Source organism: Phacochoerus africanus, chromosome 2, assembly GCF_016906955.1.
Source record: "Phacochoerus africanus isolate WHEZ1 chromosome 2, ROS_Pafr_v1, whole genome shotgun sequence".
Taxonomy (NCBI): domain Eukaryota; kingdom Metazoa; phylum Chordata; class Mammalia; order Artiodactyla; family Suidae; genus Phacochoerus; species Phacochoerus africanus.
In genome coordinates this window covers 247,495,860-247,511,945 of record NC_062545.1, presented here as the reverse complement: position 1 = coordinate 247,511,945, position 16,086 = coordinate 247,495,860, and the positions used below count along the sequence as shown (strand labels likewise).

The 16,086-nt window shown below is 38.1% G+C and overlaps 1 pseudogene; it reads right to left on the bottom strand.

Annotated features, from left to right (window-relative positions):
• Positions 1 to 4,180: 4,180 nt before the first annotated feature.
• On the bottom strand, positions 4,181 to 5,537 carry LOC125121315 (E3 ubiquitin-protein ligase ARIH1-like; annotated as a pseudogene).
• Between the last annotated feature and the right edge of the window lie 10,549 nt (positions 5,538 to 16,086).

Below are 16,086 nucleotides of genomic sequence, written 5' to 3'. Positions count from 1 at the left end.
GGGAAGGTAACAGTAGACAATAAGGACAGAGAGTTGTTTAGATTTATAGCCTGGGTTAGCACTATATATTGCTCATAGACTATAAGGCACCTAGAGTACCCAAGAGGAAAATCCAGGCATCACCAGGGAGCTGCAGAAGTGCTGGGAAGAAGGTGGGTCTTGAGTCCTGTGTTGAGATGATCATTGTAGCTATGTGGACTCTGTAAATCAAAGCAAAGGCAGGTCTGGTTATAGCTACTGGCACAGGTCCATATTCTAGGAACTGCCAGTTTTATTATCATCATATGTGATAGTAAAAAAGTCTAGTGCCAAATATACAGAGGATGAGCCACACCAACTGGAAGCCCACACAGAACAGAAACAAACACCTCCATCACAGTATGTGTGGTCAGACTTCCTCTTCCCTCCACCCGCACTAGATGTGAGTAAGTCCATTAGTAGACAGTTTGTACTTTGAATTGTCTGAATATTTACTCTCTTCACCAAGAAATAATTTTTTTTAAACCTTAAATTCAGAAGTGCTGATGGAGCTAAGCTCTTTTATTAGTGAGATTCTTGCCTCTTACTGGGTCCTATACTCCCATCCTAAAATTACCAGCTTTAATAATGGCTACAGTTAAAGATGAGTTAATTTACGGAAAGTAGGTAAAAATACATTCTTTGGAACATCTCGACTGAAATGAGTAAATATCTATTCTTACGTATTGCATTTCAGGATCTTATTCCTACTTATTTATATGAGAGTTTCAAGCAGAATATAGATGACACAGATTGAAAAAGAAATAATTTTATTTATCCACTTGTCTTTGTGCATGGACATACCCACTCATTTTGCCCAGACTTGTTTCAAGAGAGTCACCTCCTTCTACCAATGGTGGCCCAAATCCATCATCTGCAAATAACATCATTAGAGCTTCTAGGGGAAAATTCCATTAATGTCCTTCTCCAGCAATTCCTGGTGTTGCTAAGGTTTTCTGTTGGTACAATTCCTTCTTCTTCACCAGGTTTTACACATCTTTTCTCTTAAGGCCAAATCTGTATTTCATAATCCATGCTTAAAAAAAGCAAAAACAAAAACCCATAGAGAGTGTAGCTAGAAATACCACTCTTTAAAAGAGGTTGTCTGTCTTTCTGAAAAATTATCAATTCTACCAGGCTTTAAACCAGTTGAATTCTAAATCAGGCCCTCAACCAACTTTAAGTATATTTTTTAATCTCCCAAATAAAATAATAAAATGATGTAAGATTTTGCAACATGAGGTTACTATGTTTCATAAAGCTGTCACTCTCCATAAGTACCCAAAATACAATTACATAGGAGTCATTTATCCTAATAAATTTGCTGTTATAAATAACTCTTTCTTACAGAAAATGTTTGGGTTATCAGGATTCAAGATTATATGTATGTGGACAAACACACACACACACACGTGTGCATGTCTGTGCAAGTCTGTGTAAGTGAAACTTCTCATTTTAGGTACCATACATTTCTTCTACCCAGATAATTTTGATAATATGACATAGTCAAGAAAATTGCCACTTTTGAAAATAAGTCATTCTCTCTGATGAGAGATATAAGGATTCAAATTGAAGCAGGTAGGCCTAGGGACAAGTAAACCTGGGTTGATTCCTGGTTCTGGCTAGCTGTGTAAGCTGAACAAGTTAGACATTTCTTTAAGCCCTTTTATTTCTGGATCTGTATTTGGGCCAAACTATATAGCACTAAAAATGTTAACCCTGTATTGCTGTTGTGAGGATTAGACAAGGTATAGTGAAGTTCTTATATCCATACCTGCCATAAAATATGTTCTCAATAAAAAGTTATTCTCTTTGAGGCTGAAGCTTCAGATTTTATCATTCAAGGCTGAATCAGTTTACACTTGAACAAGGCCAGGGGTACCCCCCCACCCCCCACACTGTGCAGTCAAAAATTCAAGTACAACATTATAGCCAACTACTGGTATGTGAATTCCCACATCCACAGATTCAACCAACCACCAGTCAAGCAGTACTGTAGTCTGTTCTGTGTTGGTGAAAAAAAATCCATGTATAAGTGGATCCATGCAGTTCAAACCCAAGCTGTTCAAAGGGTCAACTGTATATCTTTTTACTATAAACACTCTTTATATGGCCAACTCATTTCAATTTAAGGTGTAGAGCCTGAAACATTAATTCATCATTTAAGTTTTGAATGTTTAAAAAATTATTCTTGAGAGCATTTGGAATTAAAATATTAAATATAATAATTGGTACATGAACTTTTAGATGAAATTAGAAAACTTCATAACCTGGGCAGGAAGTATCACATATAGACTTACATGATATATAGACTCATGGCTAATATTCAACATGTATTTGTTGAATTAATGTTTTAGAAAGTTCTCAGATGTTCATGTTTCCATCCTGGGGGAAAAATAATCTTTTTTTCATAGCAGTTATACTTACAAAAGCAAGCTGGAAAACATGATTCATAAAGTAACATTCTAAGCATAAAGAGCACCAAAGAGAACTAGAGCTCGGATAGTCTCTGTCTCCTACATTAATGCATCTTGTGCTCTCAGACATGGTATATCTCATCCCCAGGTCTCAGTTCAAAAATGTGTAAAAGGAGGATTTGGACTCATGCCTTCTAAGAGTTTTCCCATTTGTGCCCAATTTCTTGTCTTGTATGTCCTATGTGAAGCAAACAACACATATTCACTATAACTAGCAAAGTTTGTCACCTGCTTTAAATGATTTTTAATTTTCTGTGGTAATTCATTATCGAATCCTCAACAACTTGTGTTTGGGACATGGTGGTTGATAAATCAATATTTGTTGAATGAATGGTAAAATGTCTTCTACGTGAAAAAGGATATCTAGTTGAAAGGAGGTTTTCACTGCAGTTTACTATTCATTATCTAAATAAAAGGGAATAAAATAATACAAAAACATGATTTTTCTTAGAGATACAGACTCTTCACCCTGAAAATATTGGGTGTGACAGACATGTTGTGGATTAGTTCTATTTGAAATGGCAAGATAGAAGTAAGTAACAAAGGCATTTAGGCCAGCCTGGGAGGAGTTTCTGGCAAGGTGTTTTGAAGTATATCATCTCTGAGCTGAATCTTGGAGGACAAGTAGAATAAAGACAGTTGAAAAAGGGGAGAAAGATATTTGATATTGAAGTAATGCGCTATGCACTAAGGCATGCCATTATACGACAGTTCTGGTCTCTTCTAAGATTTTTAATTATAGTAAACAATTTAGCAACTTGGAGCATTTAATATATGGGTCCTGAGTTAGATGGATGTTAAGCTATTTAGTAATTAATTAGACTGTGGTGGTAAATCCCAGAGGGAATCCTAATTGAGATCCATTTAACTGATTAGCTCTTAAGATGAGGGACTATAGCACAGCAATGACAGCATTGGATCAATGTTTCTAGCAGGCAAAGGCAATTATTAACTTTGGATTGGTTGGAATTGAGTATTTTTTTTTGATTTTTGAAGAATAAATACTTTTTGTAATTAAACATTATGCAAGCCCGTGCCACGCGTACTTTGTCCATGCAAATGTGCTGTATACAATTTTGATAAACATTGTGTTCTCATTTTAAAAGTCATATACAAAGTTTTTTGTGTTATTTTTTGTTAGTTTAATTCTTCTTTCTGCCTACCCTCTTCCCTACTCCAAGAATTTTCTTTACAAAGAACTAATCATCATTCACACACGACCTTGGGGTATGAGAGAGAGACAGTCTGTGTGTGGGGGTGTATTTGCATGTGTCAAGGAGGAAGGGGAAGAGGTCCTTTACCAAAGTACAACAGAATGGCTGGTTTGGACATGAAAAGCAGTGTCAAGGTGCTGTTTTAAATTTTAACTGTACTATACTCAGGAAAAAGAAAAAGAAAAAGAGTCAGCTTTGAGAATGAATCTATGTTACAAGTTATAGTTGGAGGTCTTTTAGTGTGTCTGTCACACTTTGTTGGTGGCCTACAATACTGTTGTACAATGGTTTATCTACCTTTTTTATTACAATATAATTTACTTAAACTTTCCGTTAACAAAAGAGAATTCTGGTACTACAGACCAGTAGTGTCAGCCTCCTTGTTTGCGTTTGTTTTGTTTTGTTTGTCTTAATTGTGTGAGTACTCTAGATGGTAAAGTTTTCAGAGTTATTTTGATGCAGGGCCATTTCTCAGTCCTCAGTGTACTCCCACAGACCTTTTTCATAGCCTTCATGCACATGCTGTAACAAAACCCTTCATCGACTCTCACAGTATCTGTACTTACCTTGTACTTTCTGCTTTATAGCCTGCAGAGTCTTGGAAGTATCTTGTTCAAGGTAGCCCGAGAGTACCTCTGTGGCATTCTCTAGATCTGCTTGGTTATTCTCAAAGATAAGAGACTGGTTATTCTTGTTGAGGTAGAAAGCGAAGACATAAGTGTACATGAGCGGCATGACACTCGCAGAGGACGTCAACTGCTTTCTTCAGTAACTGCATCTCAGTCCAGTACATGTTGTGCTGCTGCATCTCCTCCATTTTCTACTTCACTTGAGCATCAAATTTGTGCTCTAAGCATAGGCTACATGTGGTTCACTTAGCAGTTACAGTAGAACAGGTACCTCTGCAGGGCTGCCCTTGATCATGCCTGTGCATCATCCTTACTGCCTTTGTCTCTTGCTGCCTTTGCATCATCCTCATTATAGCAGTTACAGTTGTACCAGGCAGATCCATGTGGTTCTCAAGGACCAAGATACAACCAGCAAAACTTTGCTTTACAGTTCTTGTTACTACAGACCATGTGATTACAACTGCCATCTTTCTCAATTGTGACGTGGCATTTGGGACATTCCTTTGTGTTAGCTGCAATCCAATTAGAAGTTTCACTGTCATCATCACACTTTTTAATCCACTTATTCAACCATTTACACTTAACAGGGTCATGCCAATTTTCTCCATACTTAAAGCAAAACTGGCACCCACATTTGCAGTGATCATGTTTAGCATCAGAATATTGAACTTTCACAACATGATGGCAATCTGGGGCAGGACACCACTTTAACAGTTGATTGCACTCTACAAAGCTGTTTGTTATTAAATGCTAAATGCTTTAATTCAACTTCTGAATCAGTGATCAGGTGCTTAACTGTATTGTCATCCACTAAAATAGCACAACCATGAGCAGGACACGAAGTAGTCTGTCCCATTCCTTCTTCCATTATTTTGGTAGTTAAATATTTGCTCCACCACTGCATACAAAACTTATGTCCATATTCAAGGCCAGTGAAATACAAGTTAGGGTAATTCAAGCAGCAGATCTGACAAGGCATATCCTGTGCTGATGACCTTGTAATTCACCTGGCATGTTCAAGACTTTTTACTTGGATTAATTACTTGACACTCAGCAAAGAGCTTCTCCAGATTTCCAGCAAAGTACCTTTCCATTAGCTTCTCTTTGTCCCAATTAAAGTGGTTAAGGAGTATTTTTGTGATAGTTGCTGGATTCTAGATGACCCCATTGACAGCCCAGAAGCATTCCACAATGTGTTGCAGAATTGGAATTGAATATTTTTAAAAATTCCAGAACACAAAATCATGATCAAGGAAAGCTGATCACAGTTTTTAAAAAAGGGTGATTTTTTTTTTGGAGATTATCTGTCACTGGCCACATCAGTGTCCTGTAAGACTGCAGATACATGAAAAATGCATTCTAGGAGTGTATGGGATTACAGGTAAACTCCTAGAATGCATACTTTATGTAAACTTTATGCAAAGTTTTCTGAAGATGAGAATGTTGGTTTTGTTTATTTTTTTCTGTCCAATCTTGACACCCATCCCCTTGTTTTCCTATGATGCCAGACATACAGCTTAATTTGAGAACGTGACTGATAGACTTGTACAAATGTATAAACTACTCACTTAGATATAGCCAAGTGAAGCACCCACAAGCATCCATTTTGTTTTGTTTTGTTTTTATGGCCACACCTGCAGCATATGGAAGTATTAAAGTTCCTGGGCTAGGGGTTGAATCAGAACTATAGCTGAAGCCTACTCCACAGCCACAGCAACACCAGATCTGTGCCACATTTGTGCCACAGCTTGTGGCAACTCTGGATCCATAACCCACTGAGCAAGGCCAGGAATAGAAATTGCATCCTCATGGCCACTATGGCAGGTTCTTAACCTGCTGAGCCACAACAGGAACTCCATTATTTATTGTTCTTATCGTGCTTTCCTTTTTTTTTTTAATTCACATCATTACCGCTTTAATATTTTAGCTCCTCTAAAATTCTCTATCATCCTTTTTTTATATCTCAATTAATTTATTACATTTATAGTTGTACAATGATCAACACAATCCAGTTTTATAGAATTTCCATCCCACAACCCCAGTGCATCCCCCACCCCCCCCCCAAACTATCTCCTTTCGAAACCATAAGTTTTTCAAAGTCTGTGAGTCAGTACCCGTTCTGCAAATAAGTTCATTCTGTCCTTTTTTCAGATTCCACATGTCAGTGATAACATTTGATGTTGGTGTCTCATTGTCTGACTGACTTCACTCAGCATGATAATTTCTAGGTCCATCCATGTTGCTGCAAATGCTGGTAGAACAAAAGAAAAAAAAAGAAAGAGAGAGAGAGAGAAAGGAATCAGGATGGGACCACCACTCCTGAGAAGAAGCTGAGAAGGAGAAAAGGAACCCACATCCTGGGAAGCCACCTAACTGACGGAAAAATCAGCCAAGATGGAGGGACCTCAAAGTTGTGGAGTAAAGTGCAGCAGCTGGACTGAGGAGGGCAACGCAGAGTGAGAGCTGCACAGGTCATCTGAACCACCATCTGGACACCACAGCCTGAGATGCATGGGCGGGGGCTGGGTGCTGAGACTTAGGCTATCGGGGGTCAGTCCCAGGGAGAGGACTGGTGTTAGCAGTGTAGAGACAGCCTAAGGGGCTAAGGAACAGTGCACCACAGGTGGGTGAACAGTGTGCCACAGGCTGGGGAGGGAAATGCCACAGCAGAGGGAACCCAGCAGAAGGTCCAGACCTGCAGGAGAGGCAAGGCACCATTGTTGGGGAGGGTGAAAGGAGGAGGGGCAGACCGCCATAGGAAACTCCCTTCTCCCGAGGGTGCACATGTGCCTGCAGGCTCTCAGAGGGCTGGGGTGGCTCTGGCGCAGGCTCTTGGTGGCGAGAAGCCTCTGGCTCCTTTACAGGAGACTGGGCACTTCTTGTGAGGCTACCAGTGGCCAGGTAACTCTTGTGTGGGATAAGGGCGTCAGAGGGCTAAGTGCAACGTGGTGCCTCTCGCACGTTCTCCGGGCAGCAGGGACAGACTGCAGCCAGAGGAGGGTGTGGTTTGCCACCCCTGGGGGCCTGTGAGTAGGCTCCACCTGAGGGGTTGGCCAAAAAACAAACAAACAAACAAAAAGGCACTACAAGCAAGCACTATGCACTGTTGCTCTCATTCCCCTGGGAACTCACCTGCTGTGCAGCTGCCACTGCCAAATGTTCTAGGCAATACCCAGACACTTGGTCCCTGTCCCTTCCCAAGACCTTACAACTAGGAGCAGCTGAGGTAGCACCTCCTGCAAGGGCTAAGTGGGACAGGGTGCTTCTTGAATGGTCTTCAGGTGGTGGGGGCAAATCACCACAGTTATCTCTGGCTTTGGAGGTGGGAGTGGCCCTCTAACACTAGGAGTCTATGAAAAGACACCACTTGCAGTCCAGTTCACCTCAAGGACACCACACAGGAGGGCACTGTAACCAAACACCATCTGCTAGTGCTCTCACACCGCTGGGAACACACTGGCCCTGCTGCTGCCACTGCTGAATGCTCCAGGCAGTACCCACATGCTTCATCTCTGACACTTCCCAGGTTCCTACAACTAGGAGCAGCCTGTACAGCACCTCTTATGTGGGTTAAATGAGACAGGATGTTTCATGCATGATCTAAAGGTGATGGCAAACTCCAGAGGTGGTCTTGGCCTGCTACCACTAGGGGTCCCTGAACAGGCAGCACCTGTGATTCCAATCACCTCCGAGGAGGGAATTGCAATTGAACGCTAGTTATTGTTCCTCTTACTTCCCTGGGAACTCACATCCAGCTGATGCTACTGCCAAATGCTCTGGACACCTTGTAGATCTACCTAGAACTTATTACCACTCTCCAGGACCCTGAAACTGGGAGTAGCCTGTGCCAACTTCCTGCAGGTCCTGCTGGTGTTGAGAGCCCAGTGACCCAGCACTGACTGCTGGCCCTAACCATTGCCTCCTTCTCCCTGAAAACACACACAGCATCCTGGGGATAACAGCTTGCTCACACCAAAAAAAAAAAAGAGACAGCAAATATTCAAACTCACACACCAAAAATAAATAGTAACTCCCCCCAAAAATTCAAAGGGGTGCTCTTACATAGAAGTAGCCTTTTACAAGACTACAGTTTGGCTTCCTTAAACTCACAGAAAAAGAAAAACATAAGCAAGATGAAGAAGCATAGAAACCAATCCCAGTTATAGGAACAGGAGAAGTCACCTAAAGCAGTCAACAATGAAACAGACCTCTGCAGTCTGGCAGACATTGAGTTCAAGAGGGAGATAGCGAAAACACTGAAGGAATTAAAGCAGAATATCAAGGAATTAAGAAAGGATATGAACAGTAATGCAGATTCCTTTAGAAAGGAACTAGAAAATATAAGGAGGAGCCAAGAAAAATTAGAAAATTCATTTGCTGAGATGCAAACTGAGAAAAAGACACTAAAGAACAGAAAGAATAATGCAGAGGAATGAATTAGTGATGTGGAATAATGGAAATCACCCAATCAGGACAGCAGACAGAAAAACAAATGAAAAAACCATGAAAGCAATATAAGAGACCTATGGGATAATATAAAGCAGGCCAACCTACGAATAATAGGAATTCCAGAAGAAAAAAAAGAAAAGTGGATTGAAAATATATTTGAAAAAGTTATGTCTGAAAACTTTCCAAATCTAAAGGAAACTGATATCAAGATAAAGGAGGCACAGAAGGCCCTAAACAAGTTGAACCCAAATACAACCACACGTATTATAATAAAAATATTAAAATATTATATATTTTAATATTATAATAATGGCAAAAGTTAAAGATACTATAATAAAAGACATAATGTAAATGGCAAAAGTTAAAGATAGTGAGGGGATTCTAAAGGCAGCAAGAAAAAAACAAAGCATTAATTATAAAGGAACCCCAGTGAGGCTATCAGCTTATTTCTCTACAGAAGCACTACAGACCAGAAGGGAGTGGCAAGATATATTTAAAATGCTGAAAGAAAAAAAAAATTTGCAACCTGGCATACTCTATCCAGCAAGAATATCATTTAGTATAGAAGGAGCAATAAAAAATTTCTCCAACAAACAAAAGCTAATAGAGTATACCAATACTAAACCCATTCTAAAAGAAATACTGAAAGGGCTCTCTAAATAAATTAAAAAAAAAGTGAGGAGAAATAGGATGAAGTAAACCACAGTTGGAAAGCAATCACTTCAATGAGCCCGTATACAGATCTAAACATGAAGATGGAAAAAATGGGGGGGGGGGGTGCTGTAAAATCATACAATGTGGGGAAGGAAAGTAAGAAAATATAGATTTTTTTACTTTTAATGAGGTGTTTGAGGCTATATAACTATCAGAATAAACAAGCAGATATAGAAGGGGTTAACATACTTAAAAAACAGGGCAACCACAAATCAAAACCAAACATTACATTGACAAAAAAAATGAAAAGTACTCAAGCATAAAATCAATGGAAATCATCCAACCGAAAAAAGAAAGGAGGAAAAAATAAACATAGAATCAAGTGGAAAACAAGGTCTAAAATGGCAATAAATACATACATTTCAATAATTACCTTAAATGTAAATGGACTGAAGGTTCCAATCAAAAGACACAGAGTGGCAGATTGGATAAAAAGCAACAACCTTCAATCTGCTGCCTACAAACAAAAGACTCACCTTAAAGCAAAGGAGACATATAGATTGAAAGTGAGGGGATGGGAAAAGATATTTCATGCCAATGGACAAGATAGGAAAGCAGGAGGTGCAATACTTATATCAGAAAAAATAGACTTCAAAATGAAGGCCATAAAGAAAAACAAAGAAGGACACTATTTAATGGTTAAAGGATCCATTCAAGAAGATGTTACAATCACCAATATATATGCCCCTAATATAGGAACACCCAGATACCTCCAACAAATACTAACAGACATAAAAGGGGGAATTGATGGGAATAAAATCATAATAGGAGACTTTAACAGCCCACTCACATCAATGGACATATCCTCTAGACAGAAAATCAGTAAAGCAACAGAGATCCTAAATGACATAATAGAAAAGTTAGACTTAATCAACATTTTCAGGACATTACATCCAAAACAATCAGAATATATGTTCTTCTCAAGGGCACATGGAACATTCTCAAGAATTGATCACATACTGGAGCACAAAACTAACCTCAACAAATTTAAGAGTATAGAAATTATTTCAAGTATCTTCTCTGACCACAATGGCATGAAGCTAGAAATCAACCACAGGAAAAGAAATGAGAAAAAACTTACTCCATGGAGACTAAACAACTTTCTACTAAGAAACCAATGGGTCAATGAGGAAATCAAGAAGGAAACTAAGAAATAACTTGAGACAAATGATAATGAAGACACAACCACTCAAAATCTATGGTATGCTGCCAAAGCAGTGCTCAGAGGGAAGTTCATAGCAATACAGGCTTTCCTCAAAAAGAAGGAAAAAAAATCTCGAATGGACAACTTAATCTGCCACCTAAATGAATTAGAAAAAGAAGAACAAACAAAACCTAAAGCCAGCAGAACGGAGGAAATCATAAATATCAGAGAGGAAATCAATAAAATAGAGATTCAAAAAACATAGAAAAAAATTAATAAAACCAAGAGCTTGTTCTTCGAAAATGTGTTAAAAAAAAAAGACAAACCCCAGGCTAACAAAGAAGAGGAGAGAAAATCCCAGATAAACAAAATAAGAAATGAAAAAGGGAAGTCACAACAGATACTGCAGAAATACAAAAAAGCATAAGAGAATACTATCAACAATTATATGCCAACAAATTTGACAACATAGAAGAAATGGACAATTTTATAGAAACTTACAGCCTTCCAAAACTGAATCAAGAAGAAATACATCAACTGAACAGACCAATCACTAGAAATGAAATTGAATATGTCATAAAAACACTCCCTACAAATAAAAGTCCAGGACCAGATGGCTTCACAGGTGAATTCTACCAAACATACAAAGAGGAACTCATACCCATCCTCCTTAAAATTTTTCAAAAGTTTGATGAAGAAGGAATATTCCTGAAGACATTCTATGATACCACCATCACCCTAATTCCAAAACCAAAGATACCACCAAAAAAAGAAAACTATAGGCCAATATCTTTGATGAATATAGACTCAAACATTCTCAACAAAATTTTAGCCAACCGAATCCAACAACATATAAAAAAGATCATACACTACACTCAAGTGGAATTCATCCCAGGTGCACAAGGATGGTTTGACTTATGCAAATCAATCAATATCATACACCATATTAACAAGAGAAAATTCAAAAACCACATGAGCATTTCAATAGATGCGGAAAAAGCATTTGACAAAGTCCAACATCCATTCATAATAAAAACTCTTACCAAAGTGGGAATAGAGGGAACATACCTTAATATAATAAAATCCATTTATGACAAACCCACAGCAAATATAATAGTGGAGAAAAGCTGAAATCCTTCCCACTAAAGTCTAAAACAAGACAAGGATGTCCACTCTCACCACTGTTATTCAACATACCTTAATATAATAAAAGCCATTTATGACAAACCCACAGCAAATATAATAGTGGAGAAAAGCTGAAATCCTTTCCACTAAAGTCTAAAACAAGACAAGGATGTCCACTCTCACCACTGTTATTCACCACTCTTATTTTATTGGAAGTCCTAGCCACAGCAATCAGAAAAATAAATAAAAGGCATCCAACTAGAGAAGAGGTAAAACTGTCACTATGTGTAGTTGACATGATACTACATAAAGAAATCCCTAAGGACTCCACACAAATGCTACTTTAACTGATCAACAAATTCAGCAATGTAGCAGGATATAAGATTAACATTCAGAAGTCAGTTGCATTTCTGTATGCTAAAAATGAAATATTAGAAAAGGAATACAAAAATATAATACCATTTAAAATTGCATCCCCAAAAATCAGATACTTGGGAATAAACCTGACCAAGGAGGTGAAAAACTTATATGCTGAGAACTCTAAAACATTAATCAAGGAAATTAAGATGTAAAGAAATGGAAAGATATTCCATGCTCCTGGGCTGGAAAAATTAATATTGGAAAAATGGCCATACTACCCAAAGCAATCTACAGATTCAATGCAATCCCTATCAAATTACCCATGACATTTTTCACAGAACTAGAATAAACAATCCAAAAATTTATATGGAACCATAAAAGACCCAGAATTGCCAAAGAAATTCTGAGGAACAAAAACCACGCAGGAGGCATAACTCTCCCAGACTTCAGGCAATATTACAAAGCCACAGTCATCAAGACAGTGTTGTACTGGTACCAAAACACACAGATAGACCAATGGAACAGAATGGAGAACCCAGATAAACCCAGACAAAGGAGGAAAAAATATAAAATGGGAAAAAGACAGTCTTTTTAGCAAGTATTGCTGGGAAAACTGGACAGCCACATGTAAATCAGTGGCAATTGATTCATGCTCACCCCATGCACAAAAATAAAATGGCTTAAAGACTTAAACATAAGACAAGACACCATCAAACTCTTAGAACATAGGCAAAACATTCTCTGCCATAAACCTTACAAATGTTTTCTCACATCAGTCTGCCAAAGCAACAGAAATAAGAGCAAAAATAAACCAATGGGATGTAATCAAACTGACACGTTTCGCACAGCACAGAAAACCAAAAATAAAACATAAAGGCAACTTACTGAGTGGGAGAAAACAGTTTCAAATGATGCAACTTAAAAGGGTTTAATCTCTAAAATATACAAACAACTTAAACAACTCAACAGCAAAAAAGCCAACCAACCCAATTGAAAAATGCACAAAAGACCTGAATAGACATTTCTCAAGAAGATATACAGATGGCCAGCAAACATAGGAAAAAATGCTCAACATCCCTAATTATTAGAGAAATGCAAATCAAAACTACCATGAGATACCACCTCATACCAGTCAGAATGGCCATCAGTAATGAGTCCACAATTAACAAATGCTGGAGTGGGTATGGAAAAAAGGGAACCCTCCTGAACTGTTGGTGGGAATGTAAGCTGGTACAACCACTATGGAGAACAGTATGGAGGTGCCTTAGGAAACTATACATAGAACTACCATATGACCCAGCAACCCCACTCTTGGGCATATATCCGGAAAAAACTTTCCTTGAAAAAGACACATGCACCCGCATGTTCATTGCAGCACTATTCACAATAGCCAAGACATGGAAACACCCTAAATGTCCATCCACAGATGATTGGATTAAGAAGACGTGGTATATATAGCTGATGGAATACTACTCAGCCATAAAAAAGAACAAAATAACGCCATTTGCAGCAACATGGATGGAACTAGAGACTCTCATACTGAGTGAAGTAAGTCAGAAAGGTAAAGACAAATACCATATGATATCACTTATATCTGGAATCTAATATATGGCACAGAAAAGAAAATCATGGAGTTGGAGAATAGACTTGTGGTTGGCAAAGCGGAGGGGGAGGAAGTGGGATGGATGGGGAGCTTTGGTTTAATAGATGCAGACTATTGCCTTTGGAATTCATTAGCAATGAGATCCTGCTGTGTAGCACTGGGAACTATGTCTAGTCACTTATGATGGATCATGAAAATGTGAGAAAAAAAAAAAAGTATACATGTATGTGTAACTGGGTCGCCATACTGTACAATAGAAAATTAACACAACACATAAACCAGCTTTAATGAAAAAAACCAAAAACTTTATATTAAAAAAATTAAAATTTCTGTCTTGTCCTACCATGCCCCTACCCACTCACCTTTAGAAGGTATCTTTGTATTGATCAGGAAAATAGAGAAACCTCCCTGTTTACAATCTGTAGTTACAGATATTAGGACATGGTTCCCTCTAGTTTTACAAATGTCTTTTTTCTCTTCAGATCAGCCCTTTCTTACAGCTCTTAACTTCAATCCCCTGTATTTACAGAGGTAGTTTGCTTTATCAGTTGTAACACCTTTCTTCAAGCTTCACTGTCTTCCTTCTGCTGATCATTTCGCTTAGAATATTTATATCTCATCTCTCAAGACTGGCCTCCCTACTCCATATCTGCTTCCAGATACTAGTGAGGCTTTCCACTCTCCTCTCAACACTTGTGTCACTTACACACTGTTTCTTCAGTGCTTAATTCATTGTGACTTGGCTTGTTCTCCTTCTTAATGTCATAACCCCCTGTTTTCTTGCATCTTGACCACCTCACATCCATGAATCCATCCTTCATAGCATCATCACTCTGCTATAAAAATCAACTCTAAGAGTATCAAATCACATGTTGTTCTCTTATTTCCCACACAATTATGTTTTGTAAATAAGTTCAATTATATCTTTTTTTTTTTTTAGATTCTACATATAACTGATATATACTTGTCTTTCTCTGACTTACTTCACTTAGTATGATAATCTCTAGGTCTGTCTATGCTGCCGCAAATGGCATTATTTCATTCTTTCTTACAGCTGAATAATATTGACACCTTCTTTATCTGTTTCTCTGTTGATGGGCACTTAGGTTGATTCTAGATCTTAGCTATTGTGAATAGTGCTGCAGTGAACACTGGGGTGAATGTATCTTTTCAAATCATGGCTTTCTTCAGATATATGCCCAGGAGTAGGATTGTAGGGATCATAAGGATCCCTCTCCAGGAGTAATGGAAACAACAACAGAAATGAACAAATGGAACCTAATCAAACTCACAAGCTTTTTCACAGCAAAGGAAACCATTAAAAAATGAAAATACAACCTACGGAATGCAAGAAAATATTTGCAAATGATGTGACATTTTGGGACTTAATTTCCAGAATGCAAAACAGCTCTTATAATTCAATAACAAAAAACCAAATGACCCAATCAAAAACTGAGCAGAAGACCTAAATTAACATTTCTCCAAAGTCATACAGATGGCCAACAGGCATATGAAAATAGGCTCAACAACACTGATTATTAAAGAAATGCAAATAAAAACTACAATGAGGTACCACCTCACACCAGTCAGTATGGCCATCATTAAAAACAAATAACAAATGTGGAGAGGATGTGGAGGAAAGGGAACCCTCCTACATTGTTGGTGGGAATGTAAATTGGTGCAGCCAGTATGGAGAAAAGTGTGGAGGTTCCTTAAAATACCAAACATAGAGCTATCATAACTGTCCTTGTTTACTGAAATAGCAGGCAGCATTTTTTTCCAGTATTAACTATTTATAATATTAGCATAAATGACAATAATAGGAATCAAAATTTCAAAGCGGTTAAAAGAAAAGGTAATTGTTTTTTTTTTAAGTGTAAGAAATATGACTTTTAGGGTGGCTTCAACTAGAATTGGTAATGGAATGTATCTGTTAATGTCCAATCGAGAGACAGAAAACACTCAGGGATTTAAACAAGACATAGTAACAAATAAATAGGTATAACAGGGATTGGAATAATGAAGGTTGGCCTGTAAGAAGTGAAGAAAGCTATAAGGAATCTATGGATAACAGTTATTAGGAGCAGTCACCATCCACAGAGCTGAAATAATATCCAAAGAAGAGAACGCTCCAAGTACTGAGGCAGATTTGCTGGAGACAGCACAGCTCACTGGATGGCAGAGAAGTGGCTGTGGTTCCATGCCTACATAGCTTGCTAAAAATCCATCTTCCAGATTGCAGTAGTTAGGGCCTGTATATGAGCTGACCTCAAAATACAGTGGTAGAATCTTTTCCCTCTAGTACATCCTTATTTGTTGCAAAGACTAGAAAGAGACTATGACAGACTGAATT